We start from the raw sequence: 14,940 nt of genomic DNA, 5'->3' as shown, positions 1-14,940 counted from the left end.
AAAATAAATTATTTTACGTCATTTAGTATATGCATGTACATGCAGCAACCGATTAGTGCCAAAGATGGCATAAAAATAGGAGCAAGTAAATAAACAAGCAGATAAAATTTCCTTACTTGTTAATTTATCTTTGAATATCTAAAATAATTTTTTTTGGATGGAGGGAGTATTTATTAAGGATTTAGATAATAAAAATATTGAACTTTTGAGATACCTAAATGCAAAAGATAGAAAAGGAAAATTCGCACGAACTACCCTTTTTTTTATTTCATCTTCGCCATAAACAACCATAAGCCTGATCACGTTCAAACTATGAAATCATAAAACAAATGTTCACGAATTGATTTTTTTAAAAGAAGATGCAATCAACAACCAAATTATTTTGTGATAAACTGCGTCGATTCCTATATCTCTTCTTGGGGAAAAAAATCAACTACCTTCATCTAGGTTTAACTACGACAATTCCTGTAGCTTTAACACCGCTAGATTCAATAATTTCAATAAGAAAACCCCTCAGAGAGAAACAAGAATTTGGATATTAGAAATGTTCATGGGGCCGTGGTGCTGCCTATCGCAGTGCCATGCATGCCCCGGTTCCACCGCTGCCTACATCGGAACACCTGATAAGGAGTCAGGAAAAGTTCTTTTTTTTTTGAAAAATAAGGAGTCAGCAAAAGTAGCGAAGGGAGTCTTATTTTCCTGACTACCCCCTACAAGTCTCGTAGAAACTGTCTACAAGGACCATAAAAGCATGTCCCTGAGAAAATGTGAACCTGTATATGTATCTTTACACTTGCAATTTCTCATCCATTCAATTCATATGCCGGCCTACCTTACCTTTGGCAGCCCAGTCCCACTCCACAGCTACACGCCAACACATGATTAGAAAAGACGACCAGCAACACGGTTCCTACCTCTGAAAGCTTGACGTTGACGCATTAGTAAACTGACTGCATTGATTCAGACCCACCATGATTTCTTTACGATCTATCATTATGACAACAGGACCCATTGTACACACTATGAGGATCTATCTGACCCTTGGACATGGCTAGCAAGGCACTGGTCCAAAAATAAAGAAAGACGCACCCGTATTGCACTGCATTGCATGGTCAAGAGGTAGCAGGTTCACTACAACAAAACTGGTGACTTCCGACGGCTAAACCGTCGGAAGTTACGGCTAAACCGTCGGAAGTTATAGCGCTAAGCCGTCGGAAGTTTGCTTGTCGGACCAAACCCGTCGGAAATTTGCAACTTCCGACGGCTTCACACCAATACCGTCGGAAGTTTATTAACTTCCGACGGCCGGGTAAAACCGTCGGAAGTTACCCGCGCAGACGGCAACTGACGGCCATCTCTTAACTTCCGACGGTTTCCTGGCCATCGAAAGTTAAGCCCCGCAAACTTCCGACGGCCGCCCAACAACCGTCGGAAGTTAAGCTTCCCAGACTAACAGCCCAAATTGAAACCCCAGAACCAACGACAAACATTATATATAATCAAATTTCATCCACAATTATAATTCACAATCAGAAATTGCACGCAAGTACACAATTCATATATCCACATACATAAACTTCACAGGTTCATAATCAAAGTTCACAAACTTCATACAAGTATCATATCGAACAAATTCATACAACAATAATGTTTCACTTAAGTTTGGCCACCTCCATCACCTGGTTGAATTGATCCGCCACTTCCAATGAATTGATCCGCCCAATTCGAAGTTGGATCAACGTGTGAGTCTCCCGGTGCCGCTAAATTAGGTGGTGGGGTGTGAAAAGGCTATAAAAGATAAATGGACAAGATTAGTTTGAAAGATAACTAATTGGATAATATTTATTTAGAGTGACCATATTTTGCAATGACTATGAACTAACATTTGAATCCTTGACTATCGTACCTGAGGTGAAGCTGATGGCCAACCGGCCTGTGCAAAAGGTGGAGGTACTAGTGGTGGCACTTGTATATTTTGTTGGGTCGCTATTTGCTGAAAGATCAAATTTGTTAGTAAGAATGTAACTTAACCTATGTTGTAACAATTAAGATTTACCTGCAGTATTGCATTCTGTTGTGCAAGTTGAGCTTGGAACCACTGCTGCTATCGCTCCTGCTGTCTTATTTTTTCACGCAGCCTTACAACCTCCGCGTTGTCGTCGCCACTACTTATGCTACGACTTGCTGACCGCGACGATCCCGCTCTTTGACGCGACGGCACCTGAGTCGAGTCAATGACTTTGTCAAATAATGGATACCTACAAATATTGACCAAATATAGCAAATTCAAAATATGTATTTTTACTTAAATTATAAAATTAGATTGAAATTTAAAGAAATCTAACCGGCCATGAGGTTTTCCACCACCACTACTGTAAACGGCCTCAGGATCAATAGGCGCGTTTCTCCGGTCATAACCATCTCCATATCGAGCAATCATTTGGTCACCATATGCCGCCTTCAAAGAACAAAATCACACAATTACATAAACTTGTTTCATGACAACTCGATAGTGCTAATTTTGTAAATTTAGATATACCAGAGGCTCTGTAGCCGCCTGAGAGCATTACTGATCTGGATTTGTAGGATCACGTCCTCTATGACCTTCGAGGTAGACCTGAATATCACTCGGCGCTACACCTGTGCGAACTTCCTATATATACAACAAAAAATTAAAGAAGCATGCATTGATAAATGAAATTAATGGAATTCATTTCAAAGAGTTTACTTACAATGCGTTTGGCCAATTGAAAGTGCCCATCACCTCCGTAGGTGTGATAGGACTCAGTTCCATGATTTCCTCTATTTCTCTGGGAAATGCTTTTGAACTCATCTGTGGTCCAATAGTGACATAAGGCATGATAAGCCTCCTCACGTGTGGCCATCCACGGAATCATTTCCTGCACAACAATATTTTCCAGGTAACAAACAGAATCATACTAATTGCACTATTAACAGTTTACCTCGCGGTATTGCTCCTCAGTCAAGTAATATTTTCCAGCATCCCGTTTCTTCTCAAATCTTGTCCCTTGAGTCCATTCCAGATAAGAAGCAACGACCTGAATTCTGGTATAAGAAATTATATCTCTAACCATAATGTGTGCGTTATGGTGGAACACACATCTGGCATGATCATCATAAGCTCCCTCCTCAGGCAACTTGTAATATTTCTGCAAAAAGTTTACACAATCAGTAGCCATCGTATGTAGAAAATTAAATCAGTACATAAGAGCAATCATACCCAAAACTCAGCCCAAATTGCCTTTTGGGTATTGCCGAACGTTACATTGACACCATATCTATAATGATTCCAAGATGTAGCAGGGATCCGTTCACCAGATACAAGTTCTACCATTCCAGGCCAAAGCATACGGCATATGTTACCTAAAATTTTGTTCACCTATCTTAAATGTCCAACACCTGGGAAATTAGGCTCAAACCAAGACCTACAAGTATATAAAACAATTAGAATCAATTCCGAATAAGGATTATGTACTAAAACATAGAAAAAAACATACTAACCCATCTCCATTCAGTGTGATCATGCACTTTTCTTCTTCTCGTGGAGGTTTAGGCGGCTGAATCCAACCAATCTTCGATCGCCGCCTACGTGTCCGACCCTGCCCTCCAGATCCTCCAGCTTCTGACCCTCCAGCCCCAGCCCCAGCCTCTCCAGCTCCTGCCCCTTCATCACCAGCTACTGTCCCCGCATCACCAGCACTAGTCTCTCCAGCTCTTGACCCTCCAACTCTTGACCCTTGACCTGCCGACCCTCCACCTGCAGATCCTTCAGACCATCTATCCCAACCACCTAAGTCATTCTCCCGGCCCGCCTCGTCTGACTCCTTGCTACTTGTCTCCTCGTCCGTCTCCTCTTCACTCTACAAAATACATAAAATATTTCAGTAATTATATTGAATCTCAAAATTAGAATAAACATATAAACATTACATATATACCTCATCTCTCTGGAATGCAATCTGCCCCTGCATCTCTGGAGGTAAGTGTTCCAGCAATTGTCTACGCCTTGAAGCTCTCACAGAAGTGCCTGCAAACAGATCGTCATCTTGTCTCTTTGATAGCTTAGTGCTTTTCACGAAACTCTTTGCTAGGTTTTTTAGCCTTTTTGACATCCTGTTAAAAAAAAGAAGTTAGTAAATCAATACAAGTATAATTAATAGTACATATAAAATAAAGGAAACATAAGGTATTTACTTATCAATCATATTCAAAATTAGGATCAAGTTGTTTTGTACGCTTCGAAGGACGCCAAGTAACTTTTTTCTTCCTTGGCACTAGTTTTCTTTTTGGAGGAACTACTACATCATTTTGATCTCCCACTAATGCATCTGAGAACAACTCTGTATCTATGTTCAAAGAGCTCGGGAGTTCATCTTCTTGATAAATTTCTTCAAACCCTTCTTGCAAATTACTTTGATAATACACCGGATCGTCAGCGATGTGTATCCGTTCACGAGGATTGACCTTGTACACTACCCACCAGTCTTTTCAAATCCCTGCATGGGTACGACATATAATACACCTGATCGACTTGGTGAGCAAGCACAAATTCGTTGCACGCACGTGTTATGTTCTCATGTCGTACTTCTACCATACCGAATTGATTTTCTCGAGTGCCATGATAGGGATCAAACCAATCATATTGGAAGAACACTACTTGAAGATTGTTCGGTCCCGTGAAGTCGTAAACAAGTATGTCCTTAACAATTCCATAATAATTAATCCTCCTTTCTCGATCATCCTTTGTCGTACAAACAACTCCAGTATTTGTTGTGGCTACTAAAGGATGAGTAGATTCAAATTTTGTCAAACGAAACCGAAACCCATTGATATCATACCGACCATAGCTTCTAACAGTTACTATACCAAGCGACATCTGACATAAATCCTTGTGTATGTGGGGCATTCTGTCGCACTGTCAATTATATGACTCTATTAGATATTTGAAACATAGTAAGGAAATATCACAGAAAATTATAAATTCTTACATAATGCCGGAACCAATTAAGAAAATTTGGCTTCCCATCTCTACCACATCGAAGCATGTTTTCATATTGCTTAGAAGAAAATTTACGCCTAGATGACCAAGTTTGCAGTTCAAATTCCCTGTTTGTCAAGTAAACGGATGAGATATGGGTTACGATAACTAACAACATAAATTAAGTAAAAAATTAATCTTACTTGAAATATGGAGCCATCTCATCAATATTAGCATACATGTAGAGCAAAGCAGACAAATGTTGCTCACGATCAGGGTCACATCTTGTAGAGGCTCCAACGGTCTTTCCCTTGCACTCAAAAATTGAAAGATCACTGCATCGAACTTCTTCATCTACATGGTAACGCAACTTAGGTGCATTCACATTGTGTTCCTCTGCAAAGTATACACTTGTGAAGGATGATATCTCTTTGTACTTAAATTCTTCCGCAATGCATCCTTCAACTCTTCCTTTATTGCCAACCATTGCACTAAGCTTTTCTAACGCTCTTTCAATATGATACATCCACCTATACTGCACCGGACCAGCTATCTTAGCTTCATATGGAAGGTGGACAAGTAGATGTTGCATTCGATTGAAAAAGCCTGGAGGAAAAACTTTTTCCAACTTGCATAAAAGTATTGGTATCTCTTTCTGCAACTTCTCCATCATCTCTTTCTTGATTTCTTTAGCACAAAGTTGCCGATAGAAGTAGCTTGACTCAGCCAACACTTTCCACACATCATCATATAGAAATCCGCGAAACATAATAGGAGGAAGTCTCTCCATAATTATATGGTAATCATGACTCTTCAACACATTTATTTTTCCTATCTTCAAATTCACAGCCCTCCTAAAACCTGCCGCGTAACCATCGGGGAACTTCAAATTCTTCAACCACTTCATTACCTCTTTTTTCTGTTTAGATTTCAGACAAAAAGCAGCCCGTGGCTTACCACCACTTTCAATCAACTCTAGGGACGGTCGATTACAAATCTGTGCCAAGTCCTTTCTAGCCTTTACATTGTCTTTCGTTCTATCAGTGAATTCCATGCATGTACTTATAATGCTTTCACCAACATTATGTTCCTGGTGCATCAAATCGATATTGTGCATTAGAATTAGTGCTTTGACATAAGGAAGGTCCCATAATCCACATATATGAGTCCAATTGTGCTCAGTTCCAAAACCAACATATCCATTTCCATCTGTATTCATCTTTAAATCTTTCAACATAGCTAGAATCTCTGTCCCACTCATACGCTTCGGTGGCCCCTTCGTGACAATAGTATCCTTCCTGAAAGCGTTCCTCTAAAATCTGAATGAATGATTCTCTGGCAAAAAGCGTCTGTGGCAATCAAAGTAACATATCTTACCACCGAACTCAAGGCGGAAACAATTTATATCTGTACCACAGATCGGACAAGTTAAAAGTCCATGACAGCTCCAGCCAGCAAATATACCATATGCCATGAAATCATGGATCGACCATAGAAATGCAGCTCGAAGGGTAAATCTTTGTTTCTTGTAACAGTCATATGCCTCAACACCTTTCCACAACTTATCTAGATCATCGATTAAAGGTTGCATCATCACATGAAGTTGTGTTCCAGGATGTTCCGGATCAGGAATTACAAGACACAAGAACATAAAATCATATTTTATGAAAAGATGTGGTGGAAGGTTGTACGGAATAGCAAATACCGGCCAACAAGAATATGATGATGCAGTCATATTGAAAGGTGAGAAACCATCTATCGCCAAACCAGGCCGAACATTTCTCTCATCACTAGCAAAATTTGGATCAAAATCATCTAAAGCTTTCCACGCATCAGTATCAGACGGGTGCACCATCAACTCTGGGTTTGCATGCACCCTCTCTTTGTGCCATCTCATGTGCTTAGCAGTATTCTTTGATAAAAATAACCGCTTCAACCGAGGCATAAGAGGCATGTAGCGAAGTTGCTTTTGTGCTATCTCTGTAGTCACGTTTTCACCATCTTCATTTACAACCTCCACGAACCTCGATTCTTGACACTTTCGACACTTCTTCAAATCTATATCATTTTTCCAAAAAAGCATACAGTTATTTGGACAAACATCAATCTTTTTATAGTCATACCAAGCCCAGACAAAATTTCCTTGACTGGTAGACATCTTTAGGCATCTTGTGATTTGCCGGAAGTATATCACCAATCAAATTCAAGATCATATTGTAACAATTCTAAGATAATGTGAATTTGGACTTAATAGCCATGAGTCGAGTCACGAAAGTAAGGACAGTCACTTTTGTGTGCTCGTGCAACAGCTCTTCTGAAGCTTTAAGGAGCTCGAAAAATTTTTTAGCCTCCGACGTAGGTGGATCCTCAGACTCGGATGGGAGCTCCATAGCTTCCCCTAAATCATGAAGCATCTCATCCATTCTATCATACTCTCTATTATCATTACTTAGAACTTGTGGTGAAGTCGCCACTTCTAATGGTATTGGGACTTCTGGTACATTCTGAGGAGGTAAAGCTTCACCGTGATACACCCATACCTCATAGTTAGGCATGAAACCATACTTTATCAGATGCGAGGACAAAACTTTCCTAGTCTGACAATGGCAAATACGACAACGACTACATGGGTATCTCACATCATTTCCATTCTTTGACATAGCAAAAGCACGCTTAACAAATTCCTCCGTATTAGCTATCCATTTATCCGACAAATTAGGCCAACCTTCGTACATCCATCGTTGATCCTCACCCATACTTTTAAGTTAAACAATTGCAAAGTTAGAATATAGTTATCTTGAGGGATTAGTTTTAAATTAGATATATCATAATTATAAAGCTTTAGTTACTAAACTTAAGCGATTAGTGTTTAATCACTATAATATGCATATCAAATACAATATTTTATTTAACTTCCGACGGTGCTGCACTAACCTGAGCGGCGGGGGGTCGGGTGGCGGGGACGGGCGGCGGCGCGGCCCGGGGGTGGAGGCGGCAGCGCGGCCGGGCGGCGGGGCCACGTGGCGCGGCCAGGCGGCGGTGCGGGCTGGGGCCGGCGGCGCGGTGGGAGATCGTGATGGGGAAAAGAAAACGGATCGAATTGAGAAAACATGAGCCCGGCCGGGGGGTAACGGCGGCGGCCGCTCAACTTCCGACGGCCCGCCCTAGGCTGTTGGAAGTTACTTAACTTCCTACGGCTCTGTCTTCGGCCATCGAAAGTTAAGTAACTTCCGACGGCTCTATCTGAAGTCGTCAGAAGTTAAATAACTTCCGACGGTTCTCTGCGCGGCCGTCAGAAGTGGATTATCTTCCGACGGGGCCATCGAAAGTTTGTTTTAGCCGTCGGAAGTTACCAGTTTTGTTGTAGTGGTTGATAAGGTTTCGCAGTCTTTACTGCGACCGCGTGGTCACCAGTCACTCGATCTTACTCCATCTGCACCTACCATGGCTGCCGTGAGCTCCCTGCTCCTTTTGCTCCTCGCCGTCGCCATCCACAGTGCTGCCTTTGCGCTCGGGCAGACGGTGCAGGTCTGGTCATCGTGCTTGCCGGTGAACTTCACCCCTGGGGGCCCCTACGACACGAACCTGCGCGGCATGCTCAAGGACCTGGTCACCGTCGCGGTCTCCTACGGAGGCTACGGGAATGACACGGCCGGCGGCGGCTCCGACCAGTCCTACGGTCTTGCCATCTGCTACGCCGACGCTCCCCCGGAGGTGTGCCGGCTCTGCCTCGGCATCGCCGCCGGGAACGTGACCCTCGCGTGCCCGTGCTCCACCGGCGCCGCCATGAAGTACAACAACTGCTTGCTCCGGTATGCGAACGCGAGCTTCCTCGCGCGCCCCGACATGGTGCAGAGGTTCTCGTTCTACAACAACCTGACGCGCGCTGGAGACGCCGCCATCTACGCCGCCGCGCTCCGGCGGCTCATGGACCGCCTGCCCCCTGCCGCCGCCGCGTCGCTGCGGTTCTTCGCCTTCGGACGCACCAACATCACCGGCGACCAGAGCCTGTACGGGTTCGCACAGTGCGTGGCGGACCTGTCGCCGGACGACTGCCACCGCTGCCTCCAGCGCATCGCCGCGTCATTGCCCATGTAACTCGTACCTACTGTTGACCTGTCACATATGGTTTCATTGATTTGTCATCCATGAGCTAGCTGATGAGCCGCCATTGCTGTCTGCACGCAAGCAGATGGACGAGCGGAGGGCGCGCCTACTCACAGACCTGCTACACGCGCTTCGAGGTGGTGCCGTTCTACACGCCGCCCAACACGCAGACCATCGTCGTGGTGCCGGTGCCGCCTCCAGAGCCGTCGCCAGGCGCACCAACGGCGGTGGAGTTCCGAGGTCAGTTACTCTAGCTCACTAGTTATCTATTGTTATTGTTGTTTGGTGACGCACTGGTCTGGTCCGGCCAGTTGAGTCTTTGGTGATGGTGATGCCGATGAACAACCGCACGGATGGGAGCTTGAATGTACGATTTTAATTGTGACCAAGGCTGTCTTCTTCCGTTTTCATTTTGTGAGATCATATGAACGGTCATTTTTTCTTTTGGGCGTGTCTGCTCTAGTCAATTCTGCGAGCATCAGAATTACAGTCTTTGTCCACGCTGAGAATGCTTTTTTTTTGAAAGAAATGTTTAATTTTTTATGGGTCCCGGTTGTCCCAGGACGGAGACCTTCCCAGGGTTAGGGATGAGGCAGTTTTTTTAATCAAACTACTATTCATCTTTTGCTTGATGTCTTATTTACCGAGTTTGTAGTAGTTTTCAAGTCGTTTAGTGTTCAAGGTTAGAGTTATATATGGTATGAGTGGAGTTACTGTCCCGGGATTAGAGAGAATGAGGTGTTGGTGACGATGGTGTTGCTGTTGGGACAACTTACCGTTTGGTTGAGGTCGTCTCCAATTGTTGAGCTAGTGGACTAGTTCTAAGTTTGTCCATATCATATAAGAGATAGAAAAAAATTATCTCTCTATTGGTTTGTCTTACAGTACATTGTTTAAAGTACTTGGGTCCCACAACTTTTCTCTCATTGATAAAGCGGGCTGCCCACTTTTTCTCTATGAGCTAGCTCTTAAAGAAGAGAGTACACTCTCTCTCCTTACCTTCTCTTTTTTCTATGTAAGCAAAATGATGAGTTGAATTTCTATGAGCTAGCTGACGTGTCCTTATTGAGACCTTAGGCCAATCTCAATGCAAGTTTTAGGAGTTTCACCCTCATTAAATGGCATGTTACATAGATAAAATTGATGATATGGCATAGAATTTATGAAGTGAGAGAAGAGTTGGGTTTCATAGGATAAATTTGGTGTACACAGTTACCAAGAGCATGAAACTAGTATGAATTCCTCACTGAGAGCAATTAGTTTCATCATCACAACATTTCTTGATCTTATGTGACCATGCCAAATGTGCTTGTAATTACTTTAGGTAGAATTGCTAGTGGTTACACAATTCATGTGGTACATTTAAGCTCAACACTATACAACAATTAAATGCTATGCCCAACATATGAAATAGTAAAAACTATGCATTATGAGAGGTGGTTTCATCATCAATCTAAACCTCTAAAGATGATGTGGCATTCTAGGTAATCATGCATGAAACACTCCATAAAGAATGACCTTAGTGAAGTGGTCAAAGTCGTACTTAATTTGATGTTGGAGCGGGGCTAAAGATAAGGGAGCGGGGATGGCAAAGCTAAATCATGATACTAGGGAAAAAAGGCTCCAAGAGAGAAAAAGTGCCTACATGGAGAGTGAGGTACTCCCTCCATCCTAAATTACAATTTATTTTAACTTCTCTAGATGCATATATTTTATTATATATCTAGATATAGTGTACATCTAGGTGTATAGCAAAATATATGTATTTAGAAAAGTCAAAACAAATTGTAATTCGGGACGAAGGGAGTAGATGGCAGAGCAATAAAGAAGGGCACTGCTAGCACCCAATAGCAAAAGAGCTAGCAGTGGCAGTGCACGGGGTGGTGTAAGATTTAGGATACTGACTAGGGGGGAATTTTAACTTAGAAACTCACAACACTAAGCAAATTGAATTAGTATCACACGAGAAATCCTATGTCTATTGTTTCTAGATTTGGAGTGGGTTTGCAATCTAGGTTGATGACATAAAATTCAATCTCTAGGAACGTAAATTGCAAGAATGGAATTGAGATAATGAAATAACTAAACCTATAAACGAATTTTGTCCCATGTTATCAATAACTCGTTGGGTGTTCATGCTAATGTGGATTCAATGTTCCAATCTCTTCTGTATGAATGCACTACATGAGTTTTTTGCCATCTTGGATCAAAGAACTCCTCCACACCTTGGTTCCACTAGTGTTGCTCTTTACCAACACTCTGGTAATGTGAGCACAAGGACCTCTCAGAAGAATAACCGGGGCTCCTTCAAATATTTTCTGAAGTGCAACGTGGTCCCACAACATCCAAACCATCTAGGATGCGGCAACCTCTATGAGTAACAACTCGATGATTCTTGCTTCAAGACTCGCTAGTACCATAAAGCTCAAACTTTATATGCAATGTAATTAGCATGCTCTCAATCTCAGAAGATGCCATGTCAAAAGCAAAGTGAGAGAGAGAAGAAAGATGACTGAAGTATGTCAAGAAAACTTCTTAAAGAGCCATGAGACCTCAACCACGGCCAGGCATGATGTATGCACTGGTGAAGTCATAAGAAGGTGTCGTTGCACAATTAGACCATCCACCATTCTTGCTTAGTTAGCCATCTTCAAAAGCATTTTGAATGCCATTCTTTGAACCTTTTCAAATGCCACTAACCCATAGTAGTGACACTATAGAACCATCAAGCAAATGAATATGGGCTCCAATCACCTCTTGATCCGTGAAATAGAAAAAGGCCTATCATATACCTTTACCTTTAGCATGAGCTTTTCATGATGGTGTTATCCAAGATATCACTATATATAGTCCATTGAAGCTTGGTTCATCTCCAGGACTAACCAATACTTATATCATAAATAAAATTATTAGTCTACAAATGTTGTCATTACACTGCTAGAAAACAGCCCTAGTACTGGTTGGGAACGCCCTTTAATGCTGGAATCCTAACTTGTACTAGGCAGCCAAGAATAGAAGTCTCAACCTTTAGTATCCAATGTTGTTACCAACCGGTACTAAAAGGACAAGACGCCTAAAAATTTCCAAAACAAATATTTCAAATCTAGGAAAGATCCGTGATTTTCAAAAGAAGTCATGTGATTTTCGAACTTGGGACCTCTTATCTCACGTGTACTTTTCTTACCGTCTCACCTACACAATACATCTAACTAAAGGAGAGATGCTTTTCTTTTGAATTAAACTGTGAAGGATTCTTTAGTACTTGTTGCAACAACAACAAGTACTAAAGGGTCCACATTAGTAGCGGTTGGTGCTAATGTGAGTATAGGCATTAGTACCAGTACTATGTGGGTCTATTAACATGGTTCTTATGGCGGTAAGGTGAGGCGTGGAGAGTCACCACAGCCCAGCTGCCTAGGCAGGTTAAGGCGACACCTTAGCCCAAAATAAGGGGAGTGCCTTGTCGCCTAGGTGACGCCATGAAAACCATGTCCATTGATACTGGTTGGTGTTACCATCTGATATTTAAAGGCCTTTGGGACCTTCCATCCATCATAAATATAACCGGTATATTTGTGGTGGATGGATGAGGGGTTTTCTAGTAGTATTAGTTACCACAATCCAAATTAGAGGCCTAGATGCTTTCATGTGGGCAAATGGAATGCTGGCAACAGCAATATATAAAAGACAACATCATGCCTTACATTGATTATGTTATTCCCTAGTGCGTGAAGAGTCAAGATGTCATCTCTCTTCCTGAATATTGTGAATAAACATGGGCACATGAATCACACAATTAACAATTTTGAAGATCTTATTAGATTGGATACTCAGCTAGCCAGGTTATCTTGGACGACGCTAATATATATGACAATTTAAGGTCCTAACAGTTTTTTAATAAGGGATCAATGAGCATACACCAAGAGAGTTGTGGCTGAGGGCAAGACATGCCTACAACGCTAAAACCCTAGCCACCACAAAATCCTAGTTGTATACACAGTCACCTACTCACCTGCACATTATGCCGTGAAGTTCAAATATATGGGCAGGCTCTATAATTTTAATGTTTAATATTGTGTGTACATATTTCATTTTGCAGAAGCCAAGCTCAGAAAGTTTCGCTCAAGGACGGCATTGTGGGTATTTACTCATAATCTTCTGATGACTTATTAGCATACTATTAAACATGATGTCAAAGCAATTCGTTTTTACATATTTTTGATGGAAGTAAGTGCAAGAAATTTATATAAGAAAATAAAACATACCGTTGGTCATGTGTGAGATCAGCATTTAACATATTGGTAAGGATAATATAATGCATATATTAATTTGCTAAGTTGAAAATTTGCTGTAATGATATATTCATATTGCAGTGACTTACCATGCTAGAAGCATTACTGTAGTCACGCAGTTGCTTTATTAGTTAGGAGAAATAATTAAGTACTCTGTGATAGATATTCAACATGATAGTTAAAGTTGATTATTCAACAAAGATAAATATTAATGGTTTCATGATAATTGCATCCATTTTCTCATGGTAGGTTGTTGTTATGTTATAAAATAATATTAATTTGGAAAGGTATAAAGTTTGTTTCTAATTGGTCACACACTTTCTTTGTACTAGTTTCAACTATTGCGGGCATTCTCTTGGTCATGGTTTGTGTTGCTTTTGCCATCAAGATCCATAAGAGTGGAAAGTTTCAATCAATCATTGGAGTGAATTCCATTCCTGAAGAGAACATTGAGGAACTACTAGAAAGCTATGGTTCCTTGGCTCCAAAGAGATATAAATATTCACAACTAAAGGAAATAACATGATGTTTTAGCGAAAAACTTGAAGGTGGCTATGGCATGGTATATAAAGGTACGTTACCAAGTGGCATGTTTGTTGCAGTGAAGTTCCTCCACGACTTCACAAGAAATGGAGAAGAATTTATCAATGAGAAGGACATCTCACGTTAATATTGTTACCCTGCTTGGTTTTTGTTTAGAGGGATTAAAACGAGCTCTTATTTATGAGTGTATGCCTAATGGGTCATTGGACAAATTCATTTATGATGAGAATTCAAAAGCAACTCTTGGATGGGATAGGCTCTATGGTATAGCAATATGTATTGCAAGAGTATTTGCACCGCGGCTGCAATACACGCATCATACATTTTGACATTAAACCACATAATATCTTTCTTGCTGATGATTTTGTTCCCAAGATTGCTGATTTTGGATTGGCTAAATTATGCAATCCGAAGGAGAGTTACCTATCAATGGCGGGCATGCGAGGGACAATTGGGTTCATTGCCCCAGAAGTTTTTGCAAGGAGATTTGGAGTAGTTTCTACTAAATCAGATGTCTACAGATACGGAATGATGCTTCTTGAGATGGTGGGAGGAAGGAAGGATCTGAAAGCAAGTGTTGATAATTCTAGAGAGATATATTTTCCAGACTTGATCTATAGCCATTTGGCTGAAGGAGGAAGCTTGCACTCATTTGATATGGCAGGAGAAACAGAAGAGATGACAAGGAAGATGGCCTCGATTGACTTGTGGTGTATACATGTGTGTCCTATTTCTCGCCAACAATGACCAAGGTTTTAGAGATGTTCGAGAAAAGCGCCGATCAACTTGAGATACCACCAAAGCAACACTTTTATTCTGCTATAGAGTTTGTTTTCTGCAACTTCATATGAAGAGATAGTCAAAACAATATTTGTAACTTAATATGTTTTTTAAAGATTTTTAGAGAATTACTCACCTGCATTAGTACGTTTTGTATATTATGCATTAGTTACTTAAACACCAGTGACAATAACTAAGGATGCAAGTGGCTGGTTACCC

This window comes from Panicum hallii, chromosome 7 (assembly GCF_002211085.1).
Source record: "Panicum hallii strain FIL2 chromosome 7, PHallii_v3.1, whole genome shotgun sequence".
NCBI lineage: Eukaryota > Viridiplantae > Streptophyta > Magnoliopsida > Poales > Poaceae > Panicum > Panicum hallii.
This window is presented reverse-complemented; position numbering follows the sequence as displayed.